We start from the raw sequence: 22,334 nt of genomic DNA, 5'->3' as shown, positions 1-22,334 counted from the left end.
ATGTACCAGGCAGTTTCTGGTATTTCCACTTGCCCCACATTAAAACACTTAATGCTAGCTATGAGGTAGCTACTCTTAATGTTCCTCATTTTACAGATGAGAAAACTGGGTCAGAGAAATGAATTTACTTGTTCAAAATGAGGCAGCAACAAATGAAAGAGAACAGGACTTGAACCGAAGTCTGTCAGAGTCTCAAGCATAAGTACTTTCTCTGACACCATCTGCCAAAGAGTTTGTTTAACCTATTCATTTAAAATGACTCATATAAAGTAGATAGAAATAGTTTCTTTAATGTAGCATCAATTAACATATGATATAAACACAGAGGAAGCAAGCAATTAATTACAGCTTAGTTTGAGATATCTTGGAATAGGGGCACATGCCTCAAGGAGGAATTGAGCTCTAAGTGATGTATAAGATGGAAAGGATCTATAAGGGATTCTAGGCTGAAGGATCAGCATCAGAAAAGACCCAGAGATGTGAAAGTACAAAATAAGTTTGCATTACAGCTGGTTACCCAAAGTGGCTAAAGCCAAAGTGTACTAGGATGGGTGGGAAATGAGGATGCAGATGGTGAGTCAGGAATAATTGGATTTCCTGTTTTCTAATTTAGCAGTATAACAGAATTGGTTGGGGCCCCACAAGGTGGGAATGGCAACACCAGAATAGGGCCTGGTTATTTAGAGGTTGGTCATGTGTTTGAGGAAGCAAAATCAAAGCACTTTGACCAAGAAGAAGGATCAGCTGCTTTATTTTCAGGGAGTGCTACCAAAATAATTGGGCTAAATCCTAGCTCTCAACCATCAAGTTATGTGGTTAAATATTGGGAAAGGAGAAAAAAATTACATAAAGTTGCCATCTGCCGTCACAATTGAAATCCTTAAATTCTTGATGGTAATAAATACTGTTACATTTAGTTATCCTGTGCCCAGGAATTTCTTCAGAGAGCACTACCTTCACATGTGGAGGCCACTTACCTCTGACATTTTCTACATTTCAGATGCTCTCTTACAGTAGCAAACCAGGCAGTTCAGGACCATGGATTTTGCCAAACTGGGCTGCAGAGAACAATGTTTATACAAATAAATATGCATGTTTTACAAGATAGAAGTGTGTGGTTTGTGTGCTGATTAGGAGAATCTTGTGGAAAGCAGCACCAACTTTGAACTGCAAAAAAGGTGTAACTGAGACCAGATCTGATAGGATCCCCCAGTCTGGTCTTTCCATTCCCCCAGGAGAGCACCATGTTCTTTGTCTAGACAGGTGCTGCCAAGGTGTAGATTCAGAGAGGATTTTTATTCTCCAGTCACAAAAGAAAACAGCTATATATTTGCCTGAAACCCAACTCATATTTTGTCATGATGTGAAACTTCTACTAACCCTCCATCTAGTAACAAAAAACCAACATTGAATGGTAGCATTTTACCTCTGAAATAACACCCTAGTCTAATTCCACAGATTTCAAGTCCTTCACAAATTGGTCCCTACCTGGATTTCCATGTTCATTTTTATCTCCCAGCACTTCCATTCATGAAATCTACTCCCAAGTCACATTGAGCTACACTCTTGGTCTCAGCCATTTATATTCTATTGGTCTCTGAAGTAGTTCTAGTTTTTGCTAAATGAAAAATAAAGGAGTTGTGTCTGTGAATGTGACATATAGTATATTTTATACTCTAAGTTTGAATGAAAAAGATGGGACCATACTCACTATTCTGGACTTCTAGCAATATATTCTGACATCCTTTTGCAACTTAAAAACGTGAATATCTCAAATTCCACATGTGAGTGAAGTCATAGGGTATTTGTTTTTTTTCTGACTTATTTTGTTTAGCATCATACTTTCTAGCTTCATCCATATAGTTGCAAATGGCAAGATTTCATTCTTTTTATGGCCGAATAATAATCCAGTGTGTGTGTGTGTGTGTGTGTGTGTGTGTGTGCGCATGAGTGTATGTGTATATATATATATATATATAATCACATATTCTTTATGCATTTGCTGGAATTCTTCAATAATTTGGCTATTGTAATTAATGCTGCAATAAACACAGAAGCACATATATTCTTTTGATATATGTTTTGTGTTTTGTGTTTTGTATTCATGGGTTAAATACCCAGTAGTGCAATTACTGGATCATAGGGAAGTTCTATTTTTAATTTTTTGAGGAAACTCCATACTGTTTTCTGCAGCAGATGCACCAGTTTGTATTCCCACCAACAGTGCACAAGTTCTTTTTTCTTTACATCCTTGCCAACATTTGTTGTTTCTTGTGTTTATTTTTATTTTAATTCCAGTTAGTTAACCATACAGTGTTATATTATTATCAGGTATACAATATAGTGGTTCCACAATTCCATACATCACCTGGTGCTCATTACAAGTGCACTCCTTAAACCCCACTACCTATTTAATCCATTCCCCCACCCCCACCCTCTGGTAAGCATCAGTTTGTTCTCTATAATTAAGAGTCTGTTTCTTCATTTGTCTGTCTCGTTTTTTCCCTTTCATCATTTGTTTTGTTTCTCAATTTCCACATATGAGTGAAATCATATGGTATTTGGCTTTCTCTGACTGACTTATTTTGCTTAGCATAATACTCTCTAGCTCCATCCACATCCTTTCAAATGACATTATTTCATTCTTTTTTATAGCTGAATAATATTCAGCTGTTGTAATTTGGCTATTGTAAATAGCAATTTGGTTATTGTAAATAATGCTGCTATAAACATAGGGGTGCATGTATCCCTTTGAATTAGTGTTCTTGTATTCTTCAGATAAATAACCCAGTAGTGCTGTTGCTACATCATGAGGTAGTTCTACTTTTAACTCTTTGAGGAACCTCCATACAGTTTTCCACAATGGCTGTACCAGTTTGCATTCCCACCAACAGTTCACGAGTGTTCCTTTTTCTCCACATCTTCGCCAACACCTGTTGTTTCTTGAGATTTTGATTTTAGCCATTCTGACAGGTGTGATATGATATCTCACTGTAGTTTTGATTTGCATTTCCCTGATGGTAAATGATGATGAACATCTTTTCACGTGAATTTTGGCCATCTGGATGTCTGGAGAAATGTATGTTCATGTCTTCTGCCCATTTTTAATTGGATAATTTGTTTTTTGGGTGTTCGGTTATATAAGTTCTTTATAGATTTTGGATACTAACCCTTTATCAGATATGTCATTTGCAAATATCTTCTTCCCATTCAGTAGGTTGTCTTTTAGTTTTGTTGATTGTTTCCTTTGCTGTGCGGAAGCTTTTTATTTTGCTGCAGTCCCAATAGTTTATTTTTGCTTCTATTTCCCTTGCCTCAGGAGACATATCGAGAAAAACGTTCCTATGCCCAATGTCAGAGAAATTACTGCCTGTGCTCTCTTCTAGGATTTTTATGGTTTCAGGTGGGTTTGTTTCAGGGTTTTGTATTCTACTGTTCTATGTGTCTATTTTGTGCAAGTACCATACTGTCTGTATTACTACAGCTTAGTAGGATAACTTGAATTCTGGAATTGTGATACCTCCAGATTTGTTTTTCTTTTTCAAGTTTGTTTTGGCTGTTCTTGATCTTTTGTGGTTCCATACAAATTTTAGGATGCTTTATTCTAGCTTTGTGAAAAATGATGTATATATGCAAACAATGAATCATGGAACACTACATCAAAAACTAATGATGTAATGTATGGTGATTAACATAATATAATAATTTAAAAAATGATGTTGGTATTTTTTGGTTGGGATTGAATTAAATCTATAGATTGATTTGGGTAGTATGGATATTTTAACAATATTTTCCTTCCAATCCATGAACATGTAATATCTTTCTTTTGGGGGGGCATGAAATATCTTTCCATTTGTTTGTGTCACCTGAATTCCTTTCATCAATGTTTTATAGTTTTCAGAGTACAAGTATTTCAGCACCTTGATTACGTTTATTCCTAGGTATTTTATTATCTTTGCCATAATTGTAAATGGAATTGCTTCCTTAATTTCTCTGTTGCTTCATTATTAGTGTATAGAAATGAGTGGATTGAGTGGATTTCTATGCATTGATTTTATATCCTGTGGCCTTACTGAATTCATTTATTACTTTTACAGTTTTTGGTGGGGCCTACAGGGTTTCTTATAGAGAATCATGTCATGTGCCAATAGTAAAGTTTCAGTTCTTCCTTACCAATGTAGATGCCTTTTCTTCCTTCTACTAGTCTGATTGCTGTGGCTACGACTTCCAGTACTATGTTGAATAAAAATAGTGAAGAGTGGACATCCTTGTCTTGTTCCTTACCTTAGAAGAAAAGCTCTGTTTTTCCCTATTGAGTATGATGTTTGCTGTGTGTTTGTCATATATGGCCTTTATTATGTTGATGTATAGTCCCTGTAAACCTACTTTGCTGAGGATTTTTTTATCATGAATGAATGGTGTATTTTGTCAAATGCTTTTTCTGCACCTATTGAGAAGGTCATATGATTTTTATCCTTTGTTTTGTTAATGTGGTGTAGCACGTTGATTGATTTGCAAATATTGAATCATCCTTACATCCTGGAAATAAACTCCACCTGATCATGGTGAATGATGGTTTAATGTATTGTTGTATATGGTTTGATAATATTTTGTTGATGATTATTGCATCTGTGTTCATCAGGGTTACTGACCTGTAATTTTCTTTTTATGTGATGTCTTTGGTTTTCATAGGAGGGTAATGCTGAACTAGCAGAATGTATTTGGAAACATTTCTTCTTCTAATTTTTGGAATAGTTTAATGATAATAGATAATATCTCTTCTTTAAATGTCCAGTAAAATTCACTTGTTAATCCATCTGGTCCTAGACTTCCATTTTTTGGTAGTTTTTTCATTACCAATTCAATTTCATTTCTTGTGATATGTCTGTTCATATTTTCTATTTCTTCCTAGTGCAGTTTTGGAAGATTGTACGTTTCTAAGAATTTATCCACTTCTTATAAGTTATCCAGTTTATTGGCATATAATTACTCATAGTAGTCTCTTATATTCCTTTGTATTTCTGTGGTGTCACTTGTTATTTCTCCTCCCTCATTTCTTATTTTATTTATTTGGGTCCTTTCTCTTTTTTTCTTGATGTAGTTGGATAAGAGTTTGTCTATTTTTTTTCTTTTCAAAGAACCAGATCATGGTTGATTTTTTTTTTAGTCTTAATATCATTTATTTCTGCTCTGATCTTTATTATTTCCCTCTTCTACTCACCTCCAGCTTTGTTTGTTCTTCTTTTTCTAGTCAAGTTAGATTGTTTGTTTGAGGTTTATCTTGTTTTTTTTTTTTTTATGGTAGGCCTGTATCACTATATAATTCCCTTTTACAACTGCCTTTGCTGTGTCCCAGAGATTTTGGACCAACGTATTTTATTTTTAATTTGTCTCCATGTATTTTTTTAATTCCTTCTTTAATTGATGCATTGACCCATTTGTTGTTTAGTGTCTCCATGTTTAGTCTCCTTGTGTTTGTGGGGATTTTTTTCCTTGTGAGTTTTTTTCTACTTTTATACCATTGTGGTTGGCAAAGATCCATGGTATTATTTCAGTCTTCTTAAATTTATTGAGGCTTCTTTTATGGCCTATTATGTGATCTATTCTGGAGAATGGGTGTGCCTGGGTGACTCAGTTGGCTGGGCATCTGACTCTTCGTTTTGGCTCAGGTTCTAATCTCAGGGTCATGAGATCGAGCCCTGCATCAGGCTCTGCACCCAGTGTAGTCTGCTCAAAATTCATTCCCCTCCTTATCCCTCCACCTCTACTCCTCCCCCTGCTCATGCTCTCTCTCTCTCTCTCAAATAAATAAATAAATAAATAAATAAATAAATAAATAAATGAAAATTTTGAATTGTATTCTGGAGAACGTTCTATGTGCACTTGTAAAGAATGTGTATTCTGTAATTTTGCATGGAGTATTCTGTATATATCCATTATGTCCATCTAGTCCAATATGTCATTCAGACATAGTTTCCTTATTGATTTTGTCTGGATGGTTTATCCATTGATTTAAGTGTAGTTAAAATTCCATACTATTATTGTATTACCATTAATTTCTCTCTTTCTGTACATTAACATTTGTTTTATGTATGTAGGTGCTCCAGTGTTGGGTGCCTAGATATTTACAAATGTTATATTCTCTTATTGTATTGATACTTTTATCACTATGTAATGCCCTTCTTTGTCTCTTGTTAGTGTTTGTTTTAAAGTTGAATTTTCTGATATAAGTATTGCTATCCTGACTTTTTTTTATCCAATTCTACTGCATGATTAATCTAACCCATCACTTTCAGTCTGTATATAGGTCTTAGGTGAGTCTCTTGTAGCCAATGTATAGATGGGTCTTGTTCTTTTATCCATTCCACCACTCTATGTCTTTTGATCGAACATTGAGGACATTTACATTTAAAGTAATTATTGATAGGTATGTACTTATTGTCATTTAAAAAATTTGTTTTCTGGTTGTTTTTCTAGTCTTAGTTCCTTTATTCTTCTCTTGTTTTTCTATGTTTGATGGGTAACTGTAGTGTTTTGTTTGCCTTTCTTTCTCTTTTTTATGTGTATCTATTACAGATTTTAGGTTTGTGGTTATCATGATGTTCTTATATAACAACCTAAATAAACAGCAGTCACTATTAATTTGATGACCATTTAAGTTCAAACACAAAAATCTTCCTTTTTCTTTTCCCCTTCTATTCCTTTTATACTCCTTTCTCTATGTTTTAAGAATACGTTGTCATATTTTACATCTTTTCATTCATATTTTTCTTATGGTTAATTACGGCATTTCTTTTCCACTTAAAGAAGTCACATTAACATTTCTTGTAAAGATGGTTCAGGGGTGATAAACTTCTTTATGTTTTGTTTGTCTTGGAAACTTGTTATCTCTCCTTCAAATCTGGATTATAACCTTGCTGGGTGGAGTATTCTTGGTTTTAGCTTTTTTCCTTTTCCCACATTGAATATATCATGCCAGTCCATCTGGTTTGCAAAGTTTCTGCTGAAAAATCAGCTGACAGGCCTTATAGGGTTTTCCTTTTAGGTATCTTTTTGTATCTTTCTTGCTTCTTTTAAGATTATTTATCTTTTATTCTATGTAGAAAACCCAAAGGACTCCACCAAAAAATTGCTAGAACTAATACATGAATTTAGCAAAGTTGCAGGATATAAAATCAATATGCAGAAATCTGTTGTATTTCTATACACCAATAATGAAGCAATAGAAAAACAAATCAAGGCATTGATTCCATTTGCAATTGTACCAAAAACAGTAAGATACCTAGTAATAAACCTAACTGAAGAGGTAAAAGATCTGTATGCTGAAAACTATAGAACATTTATGAAAGAAAATGAAGAGGACACAAAGAAATGGAAAAGCATCCCATGCTCATGGATTGGAGGGACAAACATTGTTGAAATGTCTATACCACCCAAAGCAATTTACACTTTTAATGAAATCCCTGTTGAAATACCACCAACACTTTCCACAGAGCTAGAACAAACACTCCTAAAATTTGTATGGAATCAGAAAAGACCCCAAATAGCCAAAGGACTGTTGAAAAAGAAAATCAAAGCTGGAGGCATCACAATTCTGGACTGCAAGCTGTATTACAAAGCTGTAATCATCAAGACAGTATGGTACTGACACACAAAAAAAGACACATAGATCAGTCAAACAGAATAGAGAACCCAGAAATGGACCTTCATCTCTATGGTCAAGTAATCTTTGACAAAGCAGGAAAGAATATCCAGTGGAAAAAAGACAGTCTCTTCAACAAATGGTGTTGGGAAAACTGGATAGCCACATGCAGAAAAATGAACTGGACCACTTTCTTACATCATACACAAAAATAAATTCTAAATGGATGAAAGACCTAAATATGAAATAGGAAACCATCAAAATCCTAGAGGAGAACACAGGCAGCAAACTCTTTTGCCTCACCCATAGCAACTTCTAGCTAGACAAGTCTTCAAAGGCAAAGGAAACAAAAGCAAAAATGAACTATTGGGACTTCATCAAGATAAAAAGCTTTTGCATAGCAAAGGAAACAGTCGACAAAACCAAAAGACAACCGACAGAATGGGAGAAGATATTTGCAAATGACGTAACAGATAAGGGGCTAGTATCCAAAATCTACAAAGAACTTAATCAAACTCAACACTCAAAAAACAAACAATGCAGTCAAAAAATGGACAGAAGACATGAACAGACATTTCCCCAAAGAAGACGTACAAATGGCCAACAGACACATGAAAAAATTCTCAATATCACTTGGCATCAGGGAAATCCAAATCAGAACTACAATGAAATACCACCTCACATCAGTCAGAATGGCTACAATTAACAACTCAGGGAACAACAGATGTTGCTGAGGATGAGGAAAAAGGAACACTCTTACACTGTTGGTGGGAATGCAAACTAGTGCAGCCACTCTGGAAAACAGTATGGAGGTTCCTCAAAAAGTTGAAAATAGAGCTACCCTATGACCCAGCAATTGCACTACTGGGTATTTATCTAAAGGATACAAACATAGTGATTGGAAGGGGCACATGAACCCCAATGTTTATAGCAGTAATGTCTACCTAGCCAAAATATGGAAAGGGCCCAGATGTCCACTGATAGATCAATGGATAAAGAAGAGGTGATATAATGGAATATTACCCATCAAAAAGAATGAAATCTTGCCAATTACAACAACATGAATGAAACTAGAGGGTATTATGCTAAGCGAAATAAGTGAGTCAGAGAAAGACAAATACCATATGATTTCACACATATGTGGAATTTAAGAAGCAAAACTAATGAACATAGGGGAAGGGAAGGAAAAATCAAAAAAGATAAAATAGGGAGGCAAACCATAAGAGACTCTTTTTTTTTAAAGATTTTTATTTATTTATTGAGAGAGAGAGGGAACGGTAGAGAGAGAGCATGAGAGGGAAGACGGTCAGAGGGAGAAGCAGACTCCCTGCTAAGCAGGGAGCCCGATGCGGGACTCGATCCTCAGACTCCAGGATCATGACCTGAGCCAAAGGCAGTTGCTTAACCAACTGAGCCACCTAGGAAACAAACTGAGGGTTGCTGGAGGGGACATGGGTGGGGGGAAGTGCCAATTGGGTGATGGACATTAAGGAGGGCACCTGATGAAATGAGCACTGGATGTTATATGCTACTGATGAATCACCAAATTCTACCCCTGAAAGTAATAATACACTGTATGTAATGAAATTGAATTTAAATTAAAAAAAATTTTTAAAGATGTTTGTTGAAAAAAATAATATGTATTTGTGTTTTTCCCAGTCTTTTTTCTTATAATTGATTTTTAATTTCATAGCATTATGGTTAGAAAAGATACTTGATATGATTTCAGTTTTCTTTTTAATTGAAGTATAATTGCTGTTATATTATATTAGTTTCAGGTGTACAACATAATGATTTAACAATTATATACATTATGAAATGCACACCATACATTATTTTATAAATATTATTGACTATATTCCCTATACTTACTCTTCATCCTTACAACTTATTTTTTAAGATTTATTTATTTATTTGTGAGAGAGAGAGAAACAAACTCCCTGCTGAGCACAGAGCCCCACACAGGGCTCAATCTCATGACTCTGATATCATGACCTGAGCCAAAATCAAGAGTCAGATGCTTAACCAACTGAGCCACCCAGGTGTCCCTTGACTTAATTTAAAACTGGTAGTTTATATCTCTTAATTACTTTTACCTATTTTGCATTTACCCCACACCCATCCCCTCTGGTAACCAATAGTTCATTTTCTATATTTATGAGTATGTTCTTCTTTGTTGTTGTTTTTATTTGTTTGCTTGTTTAGCTTTTTGGATTCCACGTATCAGTGATGTCATATGGTATTTTTCTTTCTCTGTCTGGCTTACTGTACTTAGCAAAATACCTTCTAGGTCCATCCATGTTGTCATAAAAAAATGACATTTTATTCTTTTTTATGGCTGAGTAATATTCCATTGTGTATATATGCCACATCTTGTTTAACCATTCATTTATCAATGAACACTTAAGTTGCTTCTATATCTTGGCTATTGTAAGTAAAGCCTCAATATACATAAGGGTGCATACGTTTTTATTGAAGTATAAATAACATACAATGTTATATTTGTTTCAAGTGTACAACAAATTGATTCTGTACATTACTCATTTCTCACTATGATAAGTGTAGTCTCTGTCTCTCAGTGCACAATGTTATTACAGTACTATTGACTATACTTCCTATGCTGTACTTTTCAACTCTGTGACTTATTTATTCTATAACTAAGCTGTACCTCTTAATTCCCTTTATCTATTTCACCCATCTCCCCACTCACCTGCCTTCTGGCAACCACTGTTTTGTTCTCTTTATTTAAGAGTTTTATTTCTTTGTTTTTTAGATCATACATATAAGTGAAATCATGTTGTTTTTCTTAGTCTCACTTATTTCACTTTGTATAATACCCTCTATGTCCACTCATATTGTCATAAATGGCAAGAACTCATTTTTATGGCTAATTAATATTCCTTCATATATCTATATCTATATCTATATCTATATCATCTATATCTATATCTCACATCTTTGTCCATTATCCATCAATGGGCACTTGGGTTATTTCCATATCTTGGGTATTGTACATAATGCTGCAATAAACATAGGGATGCATATATTTTCCTGAATTAGTGTTTTCATTTCTTTGGATAAATACCCAGTAGTAGAATTACTGGATCATATGGTGTTTTTATTTTTTAATTTTTAAGGAACCTGCATGATGTTTTCCACAGTGGCTAAAGCAGTTTACATTCTCACCAACTGCATAAGGGTTCCTTTTTCTCTACATCCTCACCAACACTTGTTGCTTCTTGTCTTTTTGATTCTAGCCATTTCGACAGGTGTAAGGCGATATCTTATTGTAGTTTTGATTGCATTTCCCTGACAATTAGTGATGTTGAGCATATTTTCATGTGTCTGTTGGCTACCTGTATGTCTTCAGCAAAATGTCTATTCATGTCCTCTGTCCATTTTTAATCAGATTATTGTTTTGGTGTTGAGTTGTATAAGTACTTTACCTATTTTGGATATTAACCCTTTATTGGATATGTCGTTTGGAAACATCTCCCATTCAGTAGGTTGCATTTCCATTTTGTCAATGGTTTCTTTTGCTGTACTTTTTATTTTGATGTAGTCCCAATAGGTTACTTTTGCTTTTGTTTCTTTTGCCTTCGAAGACATATCTAGAAAAATGTTGGTAAGGTTGATATCAAAAAGATTACTGCCCATGTTTCCTTCTGGGAGTTTTATGGTTTCAGGTCTTATATTTAGGTCTTTAATCCATTTTAAATGTCCACTAACACCATATATTTGTTTTTGTGTATGGTGTTAGAATGTGGTCCAGTTTTATTCTTTTGCACATAGCTATCCAGTTTTCCCAGCACCATTTGTTGAAGAGACTGTCTTTTTCCCATTGTATATTTTTGCCTCTTTTGTCATAGATTAGTTGTTCATATAAGTGTGGGTTTATTTCTGGGCTTTCAATTTTGTCCCATTGATCTATATGTCTCTTTTTTTGCCAGTATCATACTGTTGTGATTATTACAGCTTTGTAGTATAGTTTGATATCTGGTGTTGTGATACCTCCATCTTTCTTCTTCATTCTCAAAATTGCCTTGGCTATTCAAGGTCTTTTGTGGTTCCGCGCAAGTTTTAGGATTTTTGTGCTGGTTCTGTGAAAACTTCTATTAGAGTTTTGATAGGGATTGAGTTTAATCTGTAGATTACTTGGATGGTATGGACATTTTAACAATATAATTATTCCAATCCATGAGAATGATATATCTTTCCAATATTTGTGTTATCTCTAATTTCTTTCATTAGTATTCCATAGTTTTTCAAGTGTAGGTCCTTTACATCTTTGGTTAAATATATTCCTGAATATTTTTTTCTTTCTGATACACTTATAGATGGGATTCTTTTTTTCATTAATTTCCCTTTCTGCTATTTCATTGGTAGCGGGTAGAAATGAAACAGATTTCTGTACATTGATTTTGTATCTTACAATTTTACTGACTTCATTTATTAGTTCTAATACATTTTTTTGGTAGAGTCTTTAGAGTTTTCTATATATAGTATCATGTCATCTTCAAATAGTAAAAGTTTTACTTCTGCCTTGCTAATTTGGATGTCTCTCACTTCTTTTTTCTTGTCTGATTGCTTTGACTAGGAATTTCAGTACTATGTTGAATAAAAGTGCTAAGAATGGACATCTTTGTCCTGTTCTTGATCTTAAAGAAAAAAATTTAGCTTTTAACTATTATGATGTTAGTTGTGGGTTTGTCATATATGCCTTTTATTATGTTGAAGTATGTTTCTTCTATATGCATTTTGTTGAGAGACTTTATTACAAATAGATGTTTAATTTTGTCAAATTCTTTTTCTACATCTTTTGATATGATCATATGTATTTTCATTCTCTATTTTGTTAATATGGTTTATCACAATTATTAATTTGCATATATATTCACCTTGCATTATTGAAATAAATCCCACTTGATTGTGGTGAATTATCCTTCTAATGTATGTTTGAATTCAGTTTGCTAGTATTTGTTGAAGTTTTTTGCATCTATGTTCATCAGGAATATTGGTCTGCAATTTTCTTTTCTTTGTAGTGTCTGCCTGGCTTTGGTGTTAGGGTAATGCTGGCCTCATAGGATAGATTTTGAAAGCATTCCTTCCTGCCTTCATCTTCTTCTTCTCCTCCTCCTCCTCTTCCTTCTCCTTCATTTTCGTCATCTTCTTCTTTTTTGGAATAATTTGAGAAGAGTAGATATTAACTCTCCTTTAAGTATTTGGTAGAATTTACTTGTGAAGCCATTTGATCCTGGACTTTTGGGGGGGGAATTTATTGATTACCAATTCAGTTCAATTACTAGTAATCAGTCTGTTCAGATTTTCTATTTCTTCCTGATTCAATTTGGAGCATTGTATATTTCTTGAAATTTATCCATTTCTTCTAGGTTGTCAAATTTGTTGGCATATAATTTTTGTAGTATGTTCTTATAATCCTTTATACATCTGTGGTATCTGTTGTAACTTTTCTTTCATTCCTGATTTTATCTTCATGAGTCCTTTCTCTTTTTTTCTTTATGACTGTGGCTAAAGTTTTATCAATTTTACACTTTTTTTCCAAAGAGCCAGCTCTTGGTTTTGTTGATCTTTTCCATTTTTAAAGTCTCCATTAAGTCCATCATCTTCATTCAAAACCACTGTTTCTTTATTGATATCCTATCTGGATGATCTATCCATTGATATGAAGTTTCCTAATATTATTGTATTACTTTTAATTTCCCACTTTATGTTTATTAATATTTGCTTTATATATCTTGGTGCTTCTATGTTGGGTGCATAGATATTTACAATTGTTATATTCTTTTATTGGGTTGATCCTTTTATCATCATGCAATGTCCTTTGTCTCTTGTTATAGTCTTCATTTTAAAGTCTGTTTTATCTAAGTATAGCTACCTCACTTTTTTTTTGCTTCTCTTTACATGATATATATTTTTTCATCCCTTTACTTTCAGTTTCTATGTGTCTTTAAGTCTCAAGTAAGCCTCTTGTGAGCAGCATATAGATGGGTCTTTTTATTCATTCAGTCAGTCTATGTCTTTTGATTGGTGTTTTTAGACCATTTGTATTTAAAGTAATTATTGATATGCATGTACTTATTACCATTTTGTTAATTGTTTTCTGGTTGTTTTGTAGTTCTTTTCTGTTTCTTTCTTCTTCCCTTGCTCCTTTCCCTTGTAATTAATGATTTTTTTAGTGTTATGCTTGGATTCCTTTTCTCTTTACTTTTTTGTGTATGTATTATAGGTTTTAGTTTGTAGTTACCTTCAGGTTTATATATAACATTCTAAGTATATAACAGTCTATATTAATTTGATGGTCATTTAAATTTGAATGCATTTTAAAAGCACTGAATTTTTGCTCCTTCATCCATGTTTTATCTAAATGATGTCATAATTTTTCTTTTTATTTTTTGTACCCTTTGATTAATTTTTGTAGATCTAACTGAATTTACTACTTTCGTGTTTTAACCTCCATGCTGACTTTATAAATGTTTAATCTACTACCTTTTATATATGTTTTATTTTGTCCATAAAACTTTTTCCTTTCATAATTTTCTTATTTGTACTTATGGCCTTTTCTTTTCAGCTTAAAAACTCCCTGTAACTTTTCTTGTAAAGTTGGGTTAGTGGTGATAAACTCTAATAACTTTTGTTGGTCTGGGAAATTCTTTATGTCCTTCAACTCTGAAAAATAACTTTGTCAGGTAGAGTATTCTTTGCTGTAGGTTTTGTTCCTTTCAGCACTTTGAATATATCATGCCACTTCCTTCTGAAGTGCAGTTTGTGCTGAAAAATCAGTGATAGCCTTTATGGGGTTCTCTTATATGGAAATATTTAATTTTCTCTTGTTGCTTTTAAGATTCTCACTTTGTCTGTAATCTCTGTCTTTTTATTTATTATGTTTCGTGATGTAGGTTCATCTTGTTTGGGGCTCTCTGTAATTCCTGAACCTGGATATCTGTTTCTTTCCCCAGCTTAGGGAACTTTTCAGCTATTATTTCTTCAAATAAGGTTTTTACCCCTTTCCCTCTCTTGTTCTTCTTCTGGGACTCATATAATGTGAATGTTAATACACTTGATATTGTCCGAAAAGTTGCTTAACCTATCCATATTTTAAATTTTTTTCTTTTTGCTGTTCAGCTTAGGTGCTTCTTACTTCTCTGTCTTCCAAATCGCTGATTCATTCTGCATCTTCTAATCTGCTGTTGTTTCCCTAATATTGTTTCTAATCTGTTGTTTTTTTCATTTCAGTTATTGTGTTCTTCAACTCTGATTTATTCCGTTTTATATTTTCTATCTCTTTGTTGAAGTTCTCAATGATTTACCCCTCTTCTCTCAAGTCCAGTGTGCATTTTATGACCATTACTTTGAAATTTTTATCAGTTAGATTGCTTATCTTTGTTTCTTTTAGTTTTTTTTTTTCTAAAGTTTTGTCTTGGACTTCATTTCGAGCATATTACTCTGTCTCATTTTCTTTGACTTGCTGTGTTTGTTTCTATGAATTAGGTGGAACAGCTACTTCTAGTCTTGAAGGCATGGCCCTGTGTAGGACAATTCCCTATAGAGACTGCATTACCCAGTGGCTTTGGGCAGCCATCAGGAGATATAGCAGGAATAGGCTGGGGGTTCTGGGCCATTCCACACCAGGGCCACCGTGGTTAGATAGATATTGCTGGAAACAGACACAACCTAATTGGTCCTGTGGAGCTCCACACAGGGGATGCCTTGGTGGTGTGGCTGGAGCTAAAGTGGGCACAGCCTGTGTTGTCATGAAATGGTCCATGCTGGTGGTGCTCTGGCAGGATAGCTAGGGCTCCAGTGGGTATGAACTGAGGGTCTTTGGGTGTAATTGAAGTAACCAACTTTTTCTTTATCTAGATAAAAGAGAAAACCATGGAGTCAAAAGCCCAAAACTATTTATTTTTTCCATGAGCACTATTTCATATTATTTTAACAACTCTGAGGAAGCAAAAACATACACATATAATAATCCAAAAGCATTTGCAAATTTTGTTCATCTATTGATTTTAAGAAATAATATTATATTAAAATTCTGTTTAGTAATCCATATTTTGTATCTTTATTTTTTAGGAACTATACAGGCATTCAAAGATTACTTATTATTTAACTTAGGCCTGCAGTCTTAAAGTTAAAGATTTGAAAATTACAATTTAGTTAACACATTAAATCTTTATAATTTGAAGCATTTTAAGAATTTCATAAAATTAATTCCTTGAAAAGATATCCTTTATATGAAAAGCCTAGAGTGAATATCTTCCCAATGGGGAAAAACTGAGAGCTTTTCCCCTAAGGTCAGGAACACGGCAGAGATGTCCTCTATCACCACTGCTGTTCAACATAGTACTGGAAGTCCTAGCCTCAGCAATCAGCCAACAAAAAGAAATAAAAGGCATCCTAATCAGCAAAGAAGAAGCCAAACTCTCACTCTTTGCAGATGACATGATACTTTATGTGGAAAACCCAAGAGACCACCCCAAAATTGCTAGAAGTCATACAGGAATTCAGCGAAGTGGCAAGATATAAAAATCAATGCACAGAAATCAGTTGCATTACTATACATTAACAATGAGACAGGAGAAAAAAAATTAAGGAGTCAATCCCATTTACAATTGCACCAAAACCCTAAGATACCTAGGAATAAACCTAACCAAAGAGACAAAGAACTGGTACTCATAAAACTATAGAACACTCATGAAGGAAATTGAGGAAAACACAAAGAAATGGAAAAACATTCCATGCTCATGGATTGGAAGAACAAATATTGTTAAAATGTCTATGCTACCTAGAGCAATCTACACATTCAATGCAGTCCCTATCAAAATACCATCAACATTTTTCAGAGTTGGAACAAACAATCCTAAAATTCGTATGGAGCCAGAAAAGACCCCCGAATAGCCAAAGGAATGTTGAAAAAGAAAACCGAAGCTGGAGGCATCACAGTTCCAGATTTCAAGCCGTATTACAAAGCTGTAGTGATCAAAACAGTATGGTACTGGCACAAAAATATACATATAGATCAATGGAACAGAATAGAGAACCCAGAAATGGACCTTCATCTCTATGGTCAAGTAATCTTTGACAAAGCAGGAAAGAACATCCATTTGAAAAAAGACAGTCTCTTCAACAAATGGTGTTGGGAAAATTGGACAACCACATGCAGAAGAATGAAACTGGACCATTTCCCTACACCATACACAAAAATAGACTCAAAATGGATGAAAGACCTAAAGTGAGACAGGAAACCATCAAAATCCTGGAGGAGAACACAGGCAGCAACCTCTTCAACCTCAGCCACAGCAACTTCTTGCTAGACATGTCTCCAAAGGCAAGGGAAAAAAAGGCAAAAATGAACTACTGGGACTTCATCAAGATAAAAAGCTTTTGCACAGCAAGGGAAACAGTCTTCAGAACCAAAAGACAACTGACAGAATGGGAGAAGATATTTGCAAATGACATATGAGATGAAGGGTTAGTATCCAAAATCTATAAAGAACTTATTAAACTCAACACCAAAAGAACAAATAATCCAACCAAGAAATGGGCAGAAGACATGAACAGACATTTCTCCAAAGAAGACATACAAATGGCCCATAGACACATGAAAAAAATGCTCCACATCACTCAGCATCAGGGAAATACAAATCAAGACCACAATGAGATACCACCTCACATCAGTCAGAATGGCTAAAATTGACAAGGCAGGAAAGGACAGATGTTGGCAAGGATGTGGAGGAAGGGGAACCTTCCTACACTGTTGGTAGGAATGCAAGCTGGTACAGTCACTCTGGAAAACAGTATGGAGGTTCCTCAAAAAGTTGAAAATAGAGCTACCCTACAACCCAGCAATTGCATACTGGGTATTTACCCCAAAGATGCAAATGTAGTGATCCAAAGGGACACCTGCACCCCAATGTTTCTGGCAAACTGTGGAAAAAGCCTAGATGTCCATCGACAGATGAATGGATAAAGAAGATGTGGTATGTGTATATATATATATATATATATATATAAACACACACACACACACACACAATGGAATATTACTCAGCCATCAGAAAAATGAAATCTTGTGATTTTCAATGATGTGGATAGAACTGGAGGGTATTATCTAAGTGAAATAAGTCAATCAGAGAAAGATAATTATCATATGATCTCACTGATATGTGGAATTTAAGAAAAAAGGCAGAGGATCATAGGGGAAGAAGGAAAAAATGAAACAAGATGAAACCAGAGAGGGAGACAAACCATAAGTGACTCTTAATCATAGGAAACAAGCTGAGGGTTGCTGGGGGTTGGGTGGAGGATGGGGTAACTGGGTGATGGACACTAAGGAGAGCATGTGATGTAATGAGCACTGGGTATTATATAAGACTGATGAATCACAGACCTGTACCTCTGAAACCAATAATACATTATATGTTAATTAACTGAATTTAAATTTTTAAGAAAGTAAAGAAAAATACAATTCAAAAAAGTAAATACAATTCTATGTTTTCAAAAAAATCTTTATGATTTGAAGCATTTTAAGAATTTCACAAAATTAATTCTTTGTAAAAATATTCTTTAAAACATAACATTCATTATACTTACAGCATTTGTTATGTCAGTGAATATAATATTCATTATTATAACAGCCATTTGTAGATGATTATTATTTTACACATATAATTTTGTATTTAAACAAGTTATGAAAAAAGTAGAAAGTTATTTCACTCATAAACTTATGTAGGGAATTTAGGAAATTTTAATAAAGAGAAATTTAGCTCTGGTCCTTAACAAACTGAAATAGTGTGCTAACATTAATTTGGTATTGTAAATTAATTTTTTAAAAATCTGAATTATGACAGAACTCTCCTTTTATCTTGAAAGCCTTTCCTATTATCTCATTGCTATAGTAAGAAAATTATTATGGAAATAAGCTTTTCAGTGTCCCTTCATAAACCCCGTATTTTAATAATTTTCTTTCTATTTTATTTTTTTAAAGTTTCACTTTAAATCTTTATTTTTTAGGTGACCCAATTTGACAAAATGAACATTTACACAATATCTGAGAGAGAAATGAGTGTCCTAGAAAAATGAGAGACGTTTATGAAATTCAACAGGTACAAAACTCAAAATACAATTAACCTAGGAGTGGAGACACCACAGAGATAAACGTGGAGACCAATTTGTCCAGGTTCTCCAAAGGAAAATAAAAAATCTTGGGGAATAAGAGAAAGATATTACATAAAGATGCACCACAATATACAGTACAGTTACATTTAAATCCTGAAACCAGCTCTCCCAGAGCCTCCCTCACCTGAAGCAGTCACTTAACAGGGGTCCACAACCCTGTGTCTAGCAGGCTTCTTTCCATCTCCCTGAGATAGGATTTTCAGTTTCTTATCTCTACCTTCTCTCCTAAAAGCTCTCCCAAGGCCTTCCCCACCCTTTCTCTGAACAGAAACCTCATCTTAAGCTTCCTCAATTAGAATCTCCCTCAACTCTATACCCATCTCCAGTTTACCTCCCAAGCCAGATCCCTCTGCTGGAGCTCTAGGAGCCCCCACTTTATGGGCTTCTTGAGGACTTCGGTCCTTCTGTTTTCTTCCTTCGTTTTTTTTATTAACATATAATGTATTATTTGTTTAAGGGTACAGGTCTGTGACTCATCAGTCTTACACAATTCACAGCACTCACCATAATTTTCTTTCTATTTTAATAACTGTTTATCTAGACTAGATATTCTTAAAATGTACACAGAAGAATTGAATGATTTTTTGATCAGTTAATCTTTAAAATTTCTCAAGAGAGAGAAACGGAAAGGAAATGGAAAGGAAAAGAAATGAGAGGGATTTGATTCCTGACAAATATGCAATTATCACTGCAAAAGCTAATTATATTCTCTCTTTGAGGAGAGAGAAGAAAATTTAGATGTAAAAAATGTATTTTGCCATATGCATAAACAAAAAAGAGTGACACACAACTGACTTTGAAATATTATTGCCTCTGACAATTTTATTAAGCTTATGATTAAAAGTCTATCACTTATTGGGGTGCCTGGGTGGCTCAGTTGGTTAAGCGTCTGCCTTTGGCTCAGGTCATGATCCCAGGGTCCTGGGATTGAGCCCCATGTTGGGCTCCCTGCTCAGTGGGGAGTCTGCTTCACCCTCTCCCTCTCCCCCTGCCCCTCTCTCCCCACTCATTTTCTCTGTGTGTGTGTCTCAAATAAATAAAATAAAGTCTTTAAAAAAGTCTAGCACTTATTAACCCCAGACTATAGAAACAAAGAAGAGGATTTCAAAGTTATCTCTACTTTTAATAAATAAGACAATTTTGTGTGTGTTGGGGGGTGGTTAGGATGGCGGAGTAGTAGGGGGACCCTATGCTTGCCTCATCCTTCAAACACAGGTAGATAAATATCAAATCATTCTGAACACCCAAGAAATTAATGTGTGGACTGAGAGAATAAAGTGAACATCTAGAGGGAGAAAAAAGGCCACATTGTGGAAGGTAGGAGCTGTGGGAGTTGATTTGGGGGAGAAAAGAATCACAGGTGCTGCAGAGGGGAGAGACCCCTGATCATGGAGAGAGGAGAGAGAGAAAGAGAGAAAGCAGAGTGCAGGGTCTTGCACAAGAAAAACACTTCCCCAAAACTATTGACCGGGAAAAGGAGAGGGGCTGATTATTACAAGTTATTACAAGCAGGGGAGCTCAAAGTCTGAAGTTTTAGAAATCTACATCATTGCCAAGTTCATGCCTGGTGGGCTTAGCAGTGCTCCTGTGGAGAAGGAGGGTGGAGGCCTGGGAGCAGACAACATGGTCTGAAGATCCCATGGGTCACACTGGGAAAGACAGTTCTCCATCTTAGTGCATTTGGGAGAGGTGACACAGCCCCTCAGGGGACAAAAGAGAAGGCGGGCACCATTGAGCAGTCCCATTAATTAGGCCCCATTAATTAGCATAGCAGCAGAGGCACCTGCTGAAGGCAGCTAACCTGGCAGTGAGTTTTTTTCTGTGCTTTACCATAAATTCCAAGCCCCTGCATGGTCATGCAACTGCTTTCTGGGACAAATTGGCATCAACCACAGTGTGGCAAGACCCTCCCCCAGAAGATCAGCATGGGTCTGCACCATGCCAGGTCCCTAAAATTTGGAGTTCTGAAACACTGTCATGCGCCTGAGATAAAATGCAGGAACACTGTGCCACCGGGCAGGCAGACAGTTCAGACACGGGGTGAAGACGGGTTCTGACATAAAAGGAGAGACTGTTCACTCTTCTGTGAGGGTTTCCTGAAGAGTGGCTGGCATTAACTCCCCACTGCAGGCACAAGAGAGCTGGGTGATGCCATTTTCCCCCTACCCAGCAGCATGGACAGGCTTCAGTGAGCAACACAGCGCTCCCAGAGGAGCTGCTTACACCAAGCCCCACCCCAATGTGCCCTGCAGGTGCATCTTTCCTAGGGCACGTCTGCCTGAGAACCAGCACAGCGGGCTCCCCCTCCACCCAAAAGACCAGCACTACCTCCCTGCATGCACCAAGTCTACTGATCATGGAGTGCTGCAAAGCTTCAGCTCTAGAGGAAATAGGACCTAGATTTTTCTAACAAGCAGACCAAAACACACCTAGTTAAAACTCACCACACACTGTGAGCACTGTGTATTGTGTAAGACTGATGAATCACAGACCTATACCCCTGAAAAATAATAATACATTATATGTTAGTAATAGTAAAAAAAAAAAAAAGAAAAGAAAAAAAAGAAAAAAACTCACAACACACTGGACCAGGTCCAAACTGCAGGCAAGGAACAACTCTGCAGAAGATTGACCTGAGGGAAAGGGCAAGCAAAACACAACAGCAGAGTGCACAAAAAAATTCCTAAAGCACCAGGCCCTGGACAGTATATGACCTCTTCTTATAGCCATTACTCTCAGGAGCAAGAAACATAACAGGTTTTCCTAACACAGAAAAGACAGAAATCTAGGCAAAATATCAAGATGGAAGAATTCATCCCAAAAGAAAGAACAAGAAGAGCTTACAGCCAGGGATCTAATCAGAACAGTTATAAGTAAGAGGGTTCCCCTTTCTCCACAACCTCTCCAACACCCAGCAATTGCACTATTGAGGTTTTACCCCAAGGACACAGATGTAGTGAAAAGAAGGGCCATATGCACCCCAATATTCATAGCAGCAATGTCTGCAATAGCCAAACTGTGGAAAGAGCCGAGATGCCCTTCAACAGACAAATGGATAAAGAAGATGTGGTCCATATATACAGTGGAATATTACTCAGCCATCAGAAAGGATGAATACCCAACTTTTACATCAACATGGATGGGTCTGGAGGAGATTATGCTAAGTGAAATAAGTCAAGCAGAGAAAGTCAATTATCGTATGGTTTCACTTATTTGTGGAACATAAGGAACAGCATGGAGGACATTAGGAGAAGGAAGGGAACAATGAAGGGGGGGAATCGGAGGGGGGAGACGAACCATGAGAGACTATGGACTCTGAGAAACAAACTGAGGGTTTTAGCGGGGAGGGGGCTGAGAGGATGGGTTAGCCTGGTGATGGGTGTTAAGGAGGGCACGTACTGCATGGAGCACTGGGTGTTATACACAAACAATGAATCATGGAACACTACATCAAAAACTAATGATGTACTGTATGGTGACTAACATAACATGA

This window comes from Eumetopias jubatus, unplaced genomic scaffold (assembly GCF_037043125.1).
Source record: "Eumetopias jubatus isolate StellerSeaLion01/CBP00866 unplaced genomic scaffold, mEumJub1_p1.0 scaffold_11, whole genome shotgun sequence".
Taxonomy (NCBI): Eukaryota; Metazoa; Chordata; class Mammalia; order Carnivora; family Otariidae; genus Eumetopias; species Eumetopias jubatus.
Note: the sequence above shows the minus strand (reverse complement) of the source record.